This window comes from Pituophis catenifer, unplaced genomic scaffold (genome assembly GCF_029215685.1).
Source record: "Pituophis catenifer annectens isolate HBS135680 unplaced genomic scaffold, rPitCat1.0.hap2 SCAF_1, whole genome shotgun sequence".
Classification (NCBI taxonomy): domain Eukaryota; kingdom Metazoa; phylum Chordata; class Lepidosauria; order Squamata; family Colubridae; genus Pituophis; species Pituophis catenifer.
This window is the reverse complement of record NW_027256881.1, coordinates 306063769-306080320: the sequence shown is the minus strand read 5'-3', so window position 1 is coordinate 306080320 and position 16552 is coordinate 306063769. Positions and strand designations below refer to the sequence as shown.

General features: G+C 42.8%; 1 protein-coding gene across 1 annotated transcript in view; it reads right to left on the bottom strand.

Moving 5' to 3' along the window:
* KCNK13 (potassium two pore domain channel subfamily K member 13) overlaps positions 1-16552 on the bottom strand; it is a 28159-nt gene that overhangs the window by 10470 nt on the left and 1137 nt on the right. The gene's annotated exons all lie outside the window — the stretch shown is intronic.

The following is a 16552-nucleotide window of genomic DNA, read 5'->3' as shown; positions in this document are numbered from 1 at the left end:
TAAATTTTAAACTATGGGCCAAATTTAATTATTTTAAATCTATTTTTAATCGTACTTTATGTATAAATGCTTTTATTTTGGCTGTTCACCGCCCTGAGTCCGAAAGGAGAAGGGCGGTATAGAAATTTGAATAATAAATAAATAAATAAATAAATAAATAAATAAATAAATAAATAAATAAATAAATAACTGGGGTGTAGCCTGTCTAGGACTCCTCGGAGCTTCCTCTCCATCAGAAGTTCTGCCGGGCTCCTGCCTATGGCGGTACATGGTGTGGCGTGTTGGGCCATTAAGAATTTATCTATCCTCTCCTGTCAGTCCCCGGGGCCTAGGTGTGAGGTGGCTTCCTTAGCCGTTCTCACAAATCTCTCTGCCAATCTATTACTAGCCGGATGAAACGGGGCGGAGAGCACGTGTCTGATCCCCAACTCTGCTAGGTACCCCTCAAACTGCATGGCCGTGAACTGGGGCCCGTTATCTGAGACTAAAGTGTCCGATAGGCCATGGGTGGCGAACAACTGCCTTAGCTCCCTAATGACGGCGTCGGTGGTAGTGGTTTTCATGAGTTTGATCTCCAACCACTTTGAGAAAGCATCCACGACGACCATAAATATCTGCCCATGGAATGGGCCAGCGAAGTCTATGTGGATCCTGGACCAGGGACCCTGGGGCTGTTCCCATTCCCTGACTGGTACTGTGGGGGGGGGTCTGGCCTAGACTCTTGGCAGGGTTGGCACTTCCCCACCCACTCAGTGATGTCTTTATCCATTAGGGGCCACCACCATACGTAACTCCTAGCTAACCCCTTCATCCTTACAATCCCGGGGTGCCCCTCATGAAATAGCTTTAAAACTTTTTCCGTTAGGCACAAGGGAACAACAACCCGATCGCCCCCTTGCATTGTCAGCTCTCCCTTTTTGTTAGCGAAGTGTTTGATTTCCCCACCCTCAGTCTTTTCCGGCCACCCCCTCGTGACCCAACTCGTGACTTTCCTAATCACGTGGTCTCTGGTTGAGGCCCTCGCCACCTCTGCTGAAGTGATGGGCCCTGAGTCTAAGACGTCAATCAGCAGGATTGGAACTCCGGGTGTGGGGTCCTCTATCCTGTCCGGTAACGGGCAACGTCTGAGGGCATCGGCGTTGCCCATGCTCACCCCTGGTCGATGTAACAGGTGATAGGAGTATGCTGCCAGGAAGACAGCCTAGCGTGTCATCCTGGAAGATAGGGCTGCCAGGGTGAATCAGTCCCCTGCGATGAGACCCAGAAGGGGGCGATGGTCTGTGATGAGTTCGAAGTCTCTGCCAAACAGGTATTCGTGGAACTTCTTGACTCCTGAGACAGGTGCCAGGGCCTCTTTGTCAAGTTGACTATAGTTCCGTTCGGCGCTTGAAAGAGTCTGGGAGTAGTAAGCGATGAGTGCCTCTAGACCGTTCGGTAGTGTATGGCTCAGGATGGCCCCCATGCCGAAGGGGGACGCATCACAGACTAGCACTAAGGGAAGCGTAGAATTGTACTGAATTAGGAAACTCTCGGCAGACAGGAGTTTCTTTATAGCAGCAAACACGGCAGTTTCAGCCTTCCCCCAAATCCATTTGGACTTGTTGGCCAACAGTCTGTGCAGGGGCTCCACTACTGTTGCCTTGTCCCTTAGAAAAATCGCGTAAAAGTTCAATACTCCCAGGAACGCTTGTAGTTCTGCCTTATCTTTGGGGGTGGGAAGCTCTCGGATCGCCCTAATCTTGCTTTCGGTGGGGTGTATGCCGGTTCCGTCTACCCGGTACCCCAAGAATTCCATGGAAGGGACTGCGATCATGCAATTGTTGTGTTTGATCATGAGCCCTGCACTCCTGAACTTCCCTAGGACTTGTCTCAGTCTCTCCCCTAGCTGCTGTTCGTCTTCTGCGGTGACGAGCACGTCATCAAAATACGGGACCACCCCGGGGATCCTCTGCAACAGACGCTCCATGGTGCTCTGGAACAGTCCGGGAGCTATGCTGACTCCGAATTGGAGTCTGGTGCACTTGAAGGCACCTCTATGCATTACTATAGTTTGTGCCTCTGCGGTAGCACCATCTACCGGCAGCTGCTGGTACGCCTGCGCAAGATTGAGTTTAGCAAAGATCTTGCCTGGCCCTAGGGAATGCAGAAGATGGTGTACGATTGGAACCGGGTAGGCGCTCTGCTGCAGGGCCTTGTTGATCGTACACTTATAGTCTATGCAGATGCGCACAGAACCGTCCAGCTTCACGGGGGTCACAATTGGGGTCTCCCACCGAGCATGATCGACTGGCACTAAACCCCCTGCTTTATCAATTTGTCCATTTCTACGTCGATCTTGGGCTTTAGGGTGAAGGGTACCCTCCTGGGTTTCAGCTGGATGGGGGCAATATTGGGGTCAAGGTTTAATGAGATAGGGGTCCTCACATACTTGCCGAGCCGCTCGTCGAACACGTCCTGGAACTCCTGCATCAGGTCGTCCTTCAGGGTGCTTCACATGTTACGGACTCCGGTGAATCCCATGCCCAGGACTCTGAACCAGTCCATGCCCAGGAGGCTTGGGAGCTTTCTGCTGACCACGGTAAGATGAAGCTTCTCCCGGAATTCCCCGTACTCCACCTGGAACTCACCGATTCCTTCCAAAGGGATGCGGTTCCCCTTGTAATTGCGCAGTCCCAGCCGCTGGTGCCATAGTTGCTGTCTCTGGATGCTGGGGACGGCCTTCTTTAGCTTGTCCCAGGACATGATGGTAATCGGGGATCTGGTGTTGATCTCCATTGCACACTCCTGCCCCTTGATGCCAACCGTCGTGTAAGTCTTCTTCCCGGGGATGTGCAGGTCCGGCCGATTCAGATGGTGCAGGCCTCGAGATCCTCAGATTTCGCGCTCTTCCTGTAACTGCCCTTCAGATTGGTTTGCATCTGCTGCGCCGTCTCTGATTGGCTAGCATTGCTCCGTGGCTTGTAATGGGGGTTCTGCTTGGCTCTGGCAATGTGCCCCTTCCGTTCACATTGCCGGCCAATGGCATCTCGGAACTTGCAGGTCTGGCATGGATGGGGTCCCCCACAACTTGCACAGGCATCTCGCTGGCCTCACCGGTCCTGCAGACCTCCTCGTCTGACTCTCCCTCGCTCCCCGTGCCAACAGTTTCCTGGTGAACCGGGGCTGACTTCTGTGCCGTTCTGTTCTGCGTCGTCCCCTGTAGTCTCTCGGCTGCCTTGGATGAGGATTCATGAGCCCTTGCCTCGTCCAGTGCGATGTGTAGCGTAAGATTTGTCTTTGCGAGCAACCTCCTCTGCAAGCGAGTATCTCTCACTCCACAGATTAGTTGCTCTAGCAGCATCTCATCGAGGTCTCTGTACTCGCACTGGTTTGTGGCCTTGCGCAGGGCAGCGATGTATTCGTTGATCGATTCTCCCTCATGCTGCAGTGGTTGCCGGAAGTCGAACCATTGGACATACTTCAATGGCGTTGGGGCATAGTGGTCCATTAGCAGTGTCTGAAGCGTCTGCCATGATATGGTGTGGACCGAGTTCGGTTCCGACAGGGCCTCTGCCATATCAAACACCTTGGGTCCACAATGGCTCAGGAACAGGGCTTTCTTTCGTACGTCGGGTAGCCCCTGTAGGTCGCTGGCCACCAGGAAGCATTCGAAGCAGGACATGTAGGATCCCCACTTCTCTTCCGCTGGGTTGAAAGGCGCTGGTGGCATGTAGGTAGACATCGTCGGTAGATTCTCCAAGTGCTCCGCTCGCTCGCCTGGCTGGATTCAGGTTTGCAGCTCTCTCGTCAGCTCGTGGCTTCAGCTCTTTCCATGGCTTCTGGCCTCAAAATTCCACCTTCATCGCCAATGTTATGTTGGGTGAATGAGGACGCAGCAAGCCAGGCAGTGAGTGACAACAGCTCTTTATTGTAGGGTGAGAACCCAGCAACTGACCAGGGAAAACAGCTCCCTTTATATACCTTGCAGCTGTGGTGGTCAGCCAATCAGCTGACACTCAGTTAATTCAAACTGCCCGCCCAAATCTACATACATAACAGTAGATCCTCACTCTGCTTGATCTCTCAGAAGCCCTTAGAATCATTAACCATGATATCCTTCTGAAGCAGCTTGGGGGTTGGAACTGGGGGACACTGTTTTTCTGGTTCACTTCTTTTTCTGCAGCCATTCCCAGTTGATGTTGAATAAGAGTGAGAGGTCCATCCTCCCCCAAGATGGCTGCTGAATAGTAGGAACTTTTTTTTCACCTACCAATAATCTGCTGATTTTGCTACCAAAGCTGGTTCTTTTGCAATGCTGCTCCCTGGATTTGAATGGGAGCATGTAAGAATGTTACAGTGGAAGATTGCAGTTTCCTGTGATAGTAGTAGGAAAGTCACTGGTCAGCCATCTTTCCTCTTCATTTTCTTAAGTGGGGGCAGAGGTCGACCTCGAGGCCCCTCATATGCGGGGTGCCGCAAGTGTCGGTCCTCTCGCCCCTCCTGTTCAACATTTATGTGAAGCCGCTGGGCGAGATCATCCATGGTTTCGGGGTGAAGTACCACCAGTACGCTGATGACACCCAGCTGTACATCTCCACCCCAGACCACCCCAACGATGCTCTTGAAGTGATGTCCCGGTGCCTGGAGGCCATGCGGATCTGGATGGGGAGGAATAGGCTCAGGCTCAACCCATCCAAGGCCGAGTGGCTGTGGTTTCCGACGGGCCAATACAGTCAGTTGGTGCCATCACTGACTATTGGGGGCGAATCATTGGCCCCCACGGAGAGGGCGCGCAACTTGGGCGTCCTCCTGGATTCACGGCTGTCTTTAGAAGAGCACTTGACGTCCGTGACTGGGAGGATTTTTCATCAGGTTCGCCTGATACGCCAGTTGCGTCCCTTTCTGGATCAGGACTCCTTACGCACGGTCACTCATGCCCTCGTCACCTCCCGCCTGGACTATTGTAACGCTCTCTACATGGGGCTCCCCTTGAGGAGCACCTGGAGGCTCCAACTGGCGCAGAGTGCGGCCGCGCGGGTGGTAATGGGAGCGACATGGCGCTCCCATGTAACATCCCTCCTGCGCGAGCTGCACTGGCTCCCGGTGGTCTTCCGGGTGCGCTTCAAGGTTTTGGTTACCACCTTTAAAGTGCACCATGGCTCAGGACCTGGGTACTTGCGGGACCGCCTACTACCACCAATAGCCTCCCACCGGCCGGTACGCTCTCATAGATAGGGGCTCCTCCGGGTGGAGAGGCTCCTCCTCCCAAACAATGTTGACCAGCGGCCCCCAGGGGGAGAGCCTTCTCTGTGGGGGCACCTACTATCTGGAACGAGCTCCCCCCGGAGATACAGAGGATCCCGGATCTGCGCACCTTCCACCGCGCTCTAAAGACCTTTTTATTTTACCAGGCAGGCCTGGCCTAACTTTCTCCCTCTTTTTAAACAATTTTAATATTTTAATATTTTTAATATCTTTAATACTCAAAGTTTCAATTTGTTTTAAATTGATTGGGGTTTTAATTTGTCTGGGCCAAACTATTTAATTCGATTTTATTTCTGCCTTTTAAATTTTTTATGTATGTATTTTATTGTTGGCTGTTTACCGCCCTGAGTCCTTCGGGAGTAAGGCGGTATACAAATCAAATAAAAGTAAAGTAAAGTTAAGTTAAGTGTGCCTGGATTTTAACTTCACTTTTTTACGTTTCTGGGTCCCCCCCCACCTTATCATCTCTGTTGAATACTTTATTATAACCCCCAGCTGGACTCTATCTGGACTTTTTTCTCTCTCTCTCCTTTGATCTATTTTTTTAAAAAAATTTGAATAACCTTCTTGTTTGTTCTTTGTCTTCTGTCACAGCACTCTATACATCTCTTAATCTATGTTATCTCTCTCAATTCCTCCATATAGGAAGTGGTGAGATCCATGGGTCAGGAGAGGTTTGTGATCTTTTGGGTGTGATCTTTTCCAGAACCCCTATCATCATCTTATTCCAGGTGGCGACTAGAGAATTGGCAGGTGTACACAGATCTTCAATTATAACCACCAGTTCTTTCAGAAAACCATCCAGGTCTATTAGTCATTGGAGTGGGTGGTGTACTGATCTAATAGATCCTGCTTCCCTGTGAAGGGATGAGACTTGAGAGAAGCTCATAGGCCCAAAGTGTGACCTGACCATGACAAAGGAACCAAGGTTAGGTCTACCAATTCCAGATCATATAGGCACTGATTCAGCAAAAACACCAAATCAGATGTGTGACCACTACTCCTAGTCAAGACCTGAATGACCAGGGATAGGCCATATAAGTCATGGTTTCCATGAATTCCTGAGCTGTCTCCAATCCTGCCTCCAGGAATAACAGACAAAAATCCCACAAAACTGTTAAGTATGGGGAACAACATCTCCAGGGAAGCAATCACTCAATTTGCCAACACTTCCTTGCCTGATCATTCTCCCTAGCACAGAATCACTCTTTATCCCCAGCTCTCACTTAAGGGAAGATAACCATACTCTTACCAAGCACCACCACCACCATCATCCTAGAGTCTCCTGTGCAATTTCCCAGGGCCAGATCATAAGTCAGTACAAAGATTAATTTAGGAACAAAGAGCCTTGGTGGCGCAGCAGACTAAAGCACTGTTAAGTAACACCAGCTGCCTGCAATTACTGCAAGTTCAAATCTCACCAGGCTCAAGGTTGACTCAGCCTTCCATCCTTTCGAGGTAGGTAAAATGAGGACCCGGTTTGTGGGGGCAATAAGCTGACTTTGTAAAAAAAAAGAACACCGCTTGGGGGGCCCCGAAAGCCCTACTAAGCAGGCATATACAAAAGTATGAAGGCTATTGCTTAACGCATTGTAAGCCGCCCTGAGTCTCTGGAAAAGGGCGGCATATAAATCAAATAAATAAATAAATAAATAAATAAATAAACAAACAAACAAACAAACAAACAAACAAACAAACAAACAAAGAGTGGCAGTCCAAAAAGATGCCACTCTACATGTTAATATAGAAACAAATTGGCAGTCTAGACTGATGCTTTTAAATGTTATCTGCATGAATATCAATCTGTACTGTAGACTGCCGTTTTCTGCATTAGCTGAAATTCTTAGTTTATTTTGAAAGGCAGCTCTAACCCATGTACTTTATACTTCTAAATGAGTTTTAATATATAGCATTACTTGCAAGTTTTTTAAAAATAAATTTCCTTTGGTTACTAAAATGTATGCAATGGAAAGAAAGGAAGGAAGGAAGGAAGGAAAGAAGGAAGGAAGACTAGTAGTCCTACTGCTAAAGTTCAGTGATAACTCTCAAGAATATTGGATGATGTTATATAAATTAAGTAGTAAAAAACACAATATGAATGGCTGATTTACTATCTCTTATGAGATCAGATTCTATTGAGTTTTCCATCCCTGTGGTTCTGAGCTTGAAAGATGCATTTATCTGCTTGTTGCCTATAGCAACATCTTTGTAAGCATGCCTCCAATAATGCCAAAGTGATGGTCTACCAGTTAACCCAAAGGTGCTTTTTCAAAAGGCAACTGGACTTTTGTTATTTTTTCCTTGAAGACATATTGCTTCTCCTCCAAGTCAGCAACCAATGGGACCATCACAGTATGCACAATAAATGTACCAATTTGGTATCTCCCATCTTCAGAGTGGCTGCAAGCTCCTTCCCCATTTTCAGAGTAACCTGCATGTCAGAATTCTGAAAGTGGATATAAAATATCAATCAAATATGACTGACTCTCCAAAAGATGCAATACCAGTGAGAAAAATTCTCACAGCATTGTTTTTGTCATTATAACCATCAAGCTGACTTTGTTAGTCATCAAGCAACAGTGGAGCTGTGGCAACAAGAAAAATCCAGGCCAAGGAGTCGATGTGCTTTAACAAAATCTGTATGTTAGAAATGTTCATCTGAATTACATTAAAAAAAACCTAACTGTCTGATACAAGCTCCATAGCCGATTAATGATAAATACTTTGAATATTTTTTGATATTTTCTTCTAGAAAAAATATGAAGGAACATTTTGTTCAATTCTACAGAGTAGTATATTTTTTAAAAAAATTCTCTGAAGAAAGCAGTTATACAATTTTTCTAATCTTATTCATTAAATTAAAAGATGAAATTTATATTATTACAAGGAAAATAGAACTAATAGATTACTGCAATTGGCAATTAGATGTGAGGTTAGTGCTATCTTCTATATTAGAACTCTGCTCAGTTAGGCTTCAGCATGTAGATTTTGTCTTACTATCACTACATTTTTCTCCATATCACAGAGCTGAAAACAGTCAGGAAGCAGGAGAGAGAGCGCTAACTGGTACATATATGGAGAGTGGAGATAGAGTTAATGCTAATTTACTTTAGTTAAAGCTCTTTTAATCTAAGGGTCATAATGTAAGAATTTAAGACCACTGTAAGAAAATTCAGAACATGGGTTTGGTGACAGACCATTAAAAAGAATGAGATCATTATATCCTTTTATTGCTATCAGTTCTAAAACATCAAACAATTCTGTTCATTGTATGTTCCATATACTAAAAGACAATCTCTCACAGATGCCTAGCAAGTAACTCTAAGAGAAAGTAACTCTTAGAATGAAAGCTTAGATAAGTTTTTCCCTGCAAACCAGATTTCTCCAGATATGTGGAATTATAGCTGGTTATGCTATCAGAGAATGATGGCACTAACACATCTGGAGTACACCAAATGAGGAATGCCTATTCTAGGCAAGGATATACAGGTAGTCCTCGCTTAACAAACTTAATTGGGAATGGCAACACTGCTACCAAGCAAAGCAGTAACTAAGTGGCAAATCACATGACTGTAACTGTGCTTTCGGCTAGAAAGGAAGATGACTACTCAGTTTCACACCTTTGGCTTTTGTTTGCCTCTGAACCATTCCCCTATCCTTTGAAATGCTGGAGTGCTACTTACTGCTTTGTACATACAGAAAGCAACATGATTACACTGCAGCCCAGGACTGGAAGCCACTGGTATACTAAGCAAAGAGCTTACAGCCCTCTCTTAAAATCTCTTTCTTTCCGGTCTTTCTAATCACTTTGCGCTTTGTGAGGGGGGATGGGGAGAGAAAAAGCAAGCAAATTCTTTAGACAATCTCTCTTTTGCTTCACCCTTTCCTATTGCCAGCACAATCACAATGTGATCTGTACAAAAGCAATCAGCTGACTCTCTTGAAATCTCCTTCACTCCAATCTACCCCCTGCAGAATGGAGAATATATGGGAGACCACATTTCTGTATTAGCTGGTTTCTGAGTGATCTTCAAAGAGAGTCCCAGTTTATTATAGTAATTATACCATCTCAGCTGTCTATTTTTCTGATTGGGGGATATACTTGGCAACAAAGCACCATGTTGCAGCCTTCAACTATTTTTATTTTATAAAAATACTCTGGGGCCTAAGTAGATTCTAAAAGCATTTTTGAAAATAAAACATAATGGTAGTTCTGTTTGTGCATGTCAATTTCCAATTTAGCAGTAACAATAGCACTTAGACTTACATACCATCCCATAGGGCAGCACTCTCTGGTCAGTGTAAGCATCAGCATATTCCCCCCAATATCTGGGTCTTCATTTTACTGTCCTCAGAAGAATGGAAGGCTGAGTCAACCTTGAGCCTGTGGGCAGAGTTTTCCTGCAATACTGCATTCTAACTACTGTACCATTAGGGCTCTTTTAATTGTTAATTTAATTGTTTTAATTCTTACAATTGATATTTTATCATTAAATATGAGATGCAAATTCAATTAAAATGTAACAGTAAAAATATCATTTGTGTGCTTACACATGAATTATCTTCATTATGTTTCATTTCAGTTAGGCCTCCAAGGAAAATCTTACACTGATTTCCCTTCCTTTTTTTTCACTGACAACATTGTAAATACCATATTTTCTGGACTATAAGATGTACCTAGCTTTTGGGGAGGAAAACAAGAAAAAAATATGTCTCTGCTGCCCAGCAATTTGTCTCCTTGCAGCAAACAGCCTGGTCAGCTTCAGCACAGCCTGATTTAGCATGAACAGCTGACTGGCGGTTGGATTTGCTTCCTGGAATACTGCCACCCCCCCATTGTCACAGTCGCTGCCCATTGCCTCCATTAGCCCCATTTTTGGCCTCCACACGTCCTGTTTTTGGCCTCTGTGGGCCCCATTTCCGGCCTCCGCACATCCCATTTTTGGCCTGTTCCAGGTGGTGGAGATAGGCAGCGGCGGGGATCCCTGCTGCCTGGAATGGGCCGAAAATGGGGCGCACGGAGGCTGAAAATGGGGTGTGTGGAGCGGTGGTACATTTACTCATAGTATTCCAGTTGCAAGAACAAAAAACAAGTTGTCTAAATTATCACATATAGAATGTGGACTCTCAGCAGGTACACCTTATACTGGAAGAATCCATTTTGAGTAAGTGGTTTTGAAGATAACAAGAGATGGATAATCAACACTTCAAATTATGTTAGATACCAAGAGACAGCTAATATAATTCCTGCGATATGTAATAGGGCAATATTAAATAGTTTGGCACAGCTGTATTCTGTACTAGCTGTTTCTGGATGATCTTCAAGTATATTGCAATGTAAAATTCATTATATTAGTTCAACCAGCAGGTGACAAAGCTATCAGTGACTGATACCACAATTTTTTTCTTCCAGGAACAACCAGAAAATGGTACACCAACTAAGGCTCAATAAAAGCTCTCCTGGTCACAGCTTTCTTAGACGTTTCATAACTTTAAAGACCAGAGAAGCCCCAAGTTGTGCAGTAATTTTATCTGGAGAAACAATCCTATCAAGAACTAAAGCTAATACAATATTATCCTGAACTTAGCCTCTAAACCAACAGTCATTCCATCTTGACATGTTAAGTCTTAACATATTTCTCCTACATCCTTACAGCTTCAAGAACTGGGTCAATGCTTCCATCCCATTTCTCAAATGGTCTGAGATAAAGATGCAAATCTAAGTATAACCATCAAAAATGATAATAGAATCATAGGGCTGGATGGACTTTGGAGGTCTTCTTGTCCAAACCACTGCCCAAGGCAGGATATTATAACATTTGGACAAACGGTTGCCAATCTTTTTTTGAAAACCTCTGGTAATGGAGCACCCACAACTCTGGGAGGCAGGAAATTTTTGAATCTCCCTCTCACAAGCTTCCATCCATAGCTTCTTGTTCTGCCCTCAGGTATTATAGAGAATAAATTGATGCTCTCTTACCTATGACAGCCCACCGGGTATTGGAATATTGCTGTCAGGTATCTTCTAGGCAGGGGTGAAATGCTCCCGGTTCGGACGCAGTGATCATGGCGGGGGGTTCAGAGAACTGGTAGCGATCCTGGTGCAAGGCTCTGCCTACCCGCCCAGTTGTCGTTACTTCCTGGTTTTAACCAGGAAGTAATGTGTTTTGTACCCGCTGTGCATGCAGGAGTATATTCCAGAACTGGTAGTTAAAAATGCTTTTAAAAAAAAAGTTCTGACGATCGTGCATTGCTCAGCTGATCGCTGGAACTTTTTTTTTTAAAAAAACATTTTAGGCATTTTTTTACTACTAGCTCAGGCGAATAGGTAATAAAAAATGCTTTAAAAAAGTAAAAAAAGGCTGTGACAATCACAGCTGTGCTGCGCGATCATCAGAGCCTTTTTAAAAAACCTTTTTAAAGCATTTTTTTACTATCTATTCGCCCAAGCTGGTAGTAAAAAAATACTATTAAAAGGTAAAAAATGGCTCCGAGGATCACAGCTGTGGCACACGATCGTTGGAACCTTTTTTTTTACAGGGGTGTGATAGGGGGGATCCGTTTTTGCTCCCAGTAGGGGGGGGGGGAGTTATAGGCAAAAAACGGGTGGGGGGGTGCGTTTTTGAAAGAGAGAGAGAGAGAGAGAAAGAGAAAGAAAGGAGGGAGGGAAGAAAGGAAAGAAAAAGGAGAGGAAGGAAGGACTACAAACCTGGCACTAGACGCAGCTTCAGAGGATAATCCAGGCTGGAAGGGATCTGGAGGTCATCTAGTCCAACCCTGCTCCAGCAGGACATTGTTAGTGAGTTTCTGTCTTTTGATCCCCCAGTCACATGGTTACATAGCCACGCCCACCCAGTCACATGACCCCCACCAAGCCACGCCCACAGAACCAGTAGGAAAGAACTTTAGATTTCATCACTGCCTCTAAGCCTTCTCTTTGTTAGACTAAACATACCTAGTTCCCTTAGCCATTCATATGATTTAGCCTTCAGATCCTTTACCTCCTTTGTTGCTCTTCTCTGCACTCCTTCTAAGGCCTCAACACCTTTTTTGTATTGAGGTAAGTAGAATTGGATGCAATATTCCAAATGTGACCTCACTAGTGCAGTATAGAGGAGTATTATCACTTTCCATAATCTTGATGCCATCCCTGTTGATGTAGCCTAGGATTACATTGACATTTTTGGCAGCTGCAGCAAACTGCTGACTCATACTGGTCCACCAGGACACCAGATCCTTCTCACATGCACTACTGTTGAGCCAAGTACCCATCCTGTATTTGTGAATACTTTTCTTACCACTGAACTGTATCTTGTTCAATAGGGCCCAATGCTAAACCTGTCAAGATTCTTCTGAGTCTTGAGACTATCTTCCAAAGTGTTAGCAATTCCCCCTCAGTTTTGTGTTACCCACAAATTTGGTTAACACCTTGTCAATACCCTCACCTAGGTCATTTACGAAAATATTGAAGAACACTGGGCCTAAGACAAGAATTTTGAGGTAACCCAGGGTATGCTTTATTCCATGTAGATGTAGTTTCATTGAGGTGAGATCGGTAGGTCAGCCAACTTCAGGTCTATCTGGTGATGGTACTATCTATCCCACATTGTCCCATCTTACCAAAAGTAGGCTGGGGACAACCTTATTAAATACCTTAATAATATTATATATCCAACTTTCAAATGACCTCTCCCAGCAACTTCCCATAGATGCTATATAAAATGATGTCTACATAGTTTTAAGGGGGCTTTTTTGCACCAGAAATTCTGAAACAAAACAATCAAAATTTCAAACTTATATTCATTAGTAAAAGAAATAGAGTTACACTGAATTTCACTAGCAATTCATTTTGGCTTGGTCTTTGAGATGTGTGCCAGGGCTATTCTGATGACAGAATAGAATAAACCTAATTTTACTTCACCTACAGTTAAACCTCATTAAAAGTAAATTAAGATTATCATTTTCCAGTCATACATTTTTACTTCAACACCATTAACGTCTCCATTCTTGTAACATCTTTGGGATGTCTCTGAGGAAATCACTTAAGCCTTTTGTGAGGCACAGATGGGTCAGGGACCACATATTATGTAAATCCGCTTTATATAAATTTATATTAAGTTTTTGTGGTACATATGATTCGGAAGGTTCTAACATTAAGACAAACAGCATACAGTATCTCATTTGAAGGCCAAGTTGAAAGAATAAATAGCTTCATATATTCTAATCTTGATGAATAAATATCACCTCTAGTTGCAGGTATCTGTGTTCACCTATTTTAGGTGAATAGTGTGAAAAACATAATAGTAATTATCCAGTAATTTAATATGTACTCTACAAATAGTGACTTCTTCCAGTAATGCAATAGTTGAGCTTCTTTTCAATAACTGGAGGATGCCACAGAAAATGTGCTTACCCTGACAATCAAACTCTTCCAGGATTACAACACTCAGAACCAAGCTGAGTCACTCCCTCCCTGTATGAAGGTCTTTGACTGCTGCTAGAATCCCTCTGAGTTTTCATTAAAGTTTTTGATAGAGTTGCTGCTTACCTCCATTCTTTAAACACTGAACAATTAATAAGTGAACTTTTCAAATTCAGCTTGGAGATCTGCATATGGGGGTAAGACGTCATTTGAAAGCAAAAGGAAAAAAAAGGTCACCCTGGCCACATGCTATGATGAAATAGGAGATTACCTGCTCTTCACTAAAGCAAATAAGATTCCCAATACTAGGTGACTAGGATGGGCAACCATTTCATAACAACTATATCTGCTTTGGAAAACTAAAGTGCTATTACCATCCATTCAATTATAGCTTGAACTGAGCTGGGCTTAAGTAGTAGAGATTTTGTGATGATGTGTGAGTGGTATTTCGCTTTTATATATATAGATATGAGAGGTATTCTATATTGGTTATTATAGATATTACATTTAGATTATAAGAACTTGCAAAAATAGGCTTTTAGTATTTCTTGTGACAGAGGAGGTACAGACATGATCCCTAACCTTCAAATTATTAATTGCAAATGGTTACTAAACACAGCAGTTGCTAAATGAGGACTACTGTACCTGTATTCACTACAACCTGAAGAATAGAAAATTTTCTTGAAATAATAAATTATGCCTTTCTTTTCTTCCATATTCATTCAAGGGATTTATATCACAACTTTTTTTCTGTAGGATAAGACATATTATGAAAGAGTAATAGGTCTTCGTGACAGGCAAGATATTTTTAATTTTATTTATTTATTCAGAAAAATTATGTGACTTCCTATCTTAAATAAATTACCCTTGGTGACTTCTTATCCAAGAATTTAATCTACATATGTAGCTCCACGAAAGAAAGAAAGAAAGAAAGAAAGAAAGAAAGAAAGAAAAAAAGAAAGAAAGAAAGAAAGAAAGAAAGAATCTCATACAAGAATCTCTGATCTAGGGATTCCCTACATTATGGACTTCAAAACCAATAATTTTTAGCAAAGTTTTATTGCTTGGAATTCTGAAAGATGAAGATTACAAATCTAAGAAGTCTGTTTTAGATTTTGCCTTCAAACCTTAGTTTTTCAAATTAACCATGTTAAAAGATGAGTTAAAAATAACAGTCCTATTCAGCATGTTGGCTTGGGAAAAATTGTCTGAGTAAGCCAGGATCCAGCTTGGCCAATTATATTTGCATCAAACAGCATTCCTTTAATTACTAAGATTTTCAACAGAGCCTATTATGAACCAACACATTTTTTCCCTCCATTTTCCCCCATTGACATTTATGGCACAGCACAAGGCAGTAAATAGGGGAGGTCAAAATTATTCCTGTTTTTACTATTTTGAATGAATATAGTATATTCATCCAATTGATCACTGTAGGTACTGGATCAAACTTCAAAAGTATGATATGTGGAGCCTTAGGAAGTTGTTCTGGAACTGTTTCAACTTTACATTTATTCTGGTTTTGTGCTATCTATGTATTAGGCAGAATCACAAAAAAGACAGAGGGTGATTGAATAAATCATAGGAAAAGCAACTGGAAGTGGAGCAACTGGATAAAAAATAAGTTTGATATCCCTCTTGTTTCTTAATGCAAGTGCTGGGAATACATCCATTGTAGGAACTAAGTATTGGTATATTACCATGTGTGCCTCTTCGAGGCTTTTACCTGAAATTTTAAATAAACTATGGGCACAATTTAATTTGTAACAGGGAAACATCTGCATGAGCTCCTGATGTCTGCACACAAAAGTGCATCTAAGAAGGATGAGGAGTCCCTGAGATCCATGGGAAATGCCAACCTGGGAAAACTCACTTTAGCTAGCTCTTTTCTCAATAGGTTTCTTATGCTCTGGAGTGGTATATCTACACTGTGAAGGTTTGGATGACATGGGTGGAAAAGGAAAAATGGAAATGTAGTGGAATGAACAGCCAGTTCTGTTTTCACAGTGACCAATCCAATGCTTTTAGGAAGGCCACAGGTGAGTCTGGAAGGGAACTATAGATCCATATTGAAAGCTTCCAATTACTGTAATGAAGTGACAATCTCTAACTTCAAGGTTCAAATTAATCGTAGTAATTGTTTGTATAGTTATTGATCATTTATTCTTTGTAGCTAAAATACAAAAATTGCAGAGAGATATAAAAATTCCAAAGGTTTTCCAAAAAGAAAAAGTAGAAAGAGAGAAACCCAATCTAACCATTATTACTTAATAATGGTTAGATTAATAGTATAATTAATACTGAAGATGCTCTAACTATTGATGGGGGCAAAACCTAATTGGAATATATTGGGGAAAAAAATCATAGCTGACTGACTGCTGTCATAAACAGGCACACTTATAAACTGTCACCTATTAAATATAAGCCCTGGGCAATTCTTCTTTGTAAATGTGTCTAATTTAATTACAAAATGGAGTTTATATTCTGGTCAACAGAGGGATGTTATATTTTTATATCCACATGCTATATCAATATCCCCCCAAAGCATACATTATTGTTTTTGTAGTTGAAAGCAACCCAACAGTTTCGCAGCATTCCTTCAGCATGTCCATCTGTAAATAATTTGAGATATAACATGAAATTTACATGACATTCAACAGAGTCAGTTGTTAAAGCACCATGCTACAAATGGGAAGACCTATCTGGTTTAGTTCTGCCTTAAATACAAACTCAGGTGCATTACCTGGGGCTGGTCCCTCTCTCAGCCCTACAAAGAAAGCAATGAGGAACCACTTGTAAAACCTTACTAATAAAACTGTAGGAACTAGTCTAAGCAGTCACCATGATTTAATTTGGTGTCTCGAAGGCAGCAAAAACAACACAAAA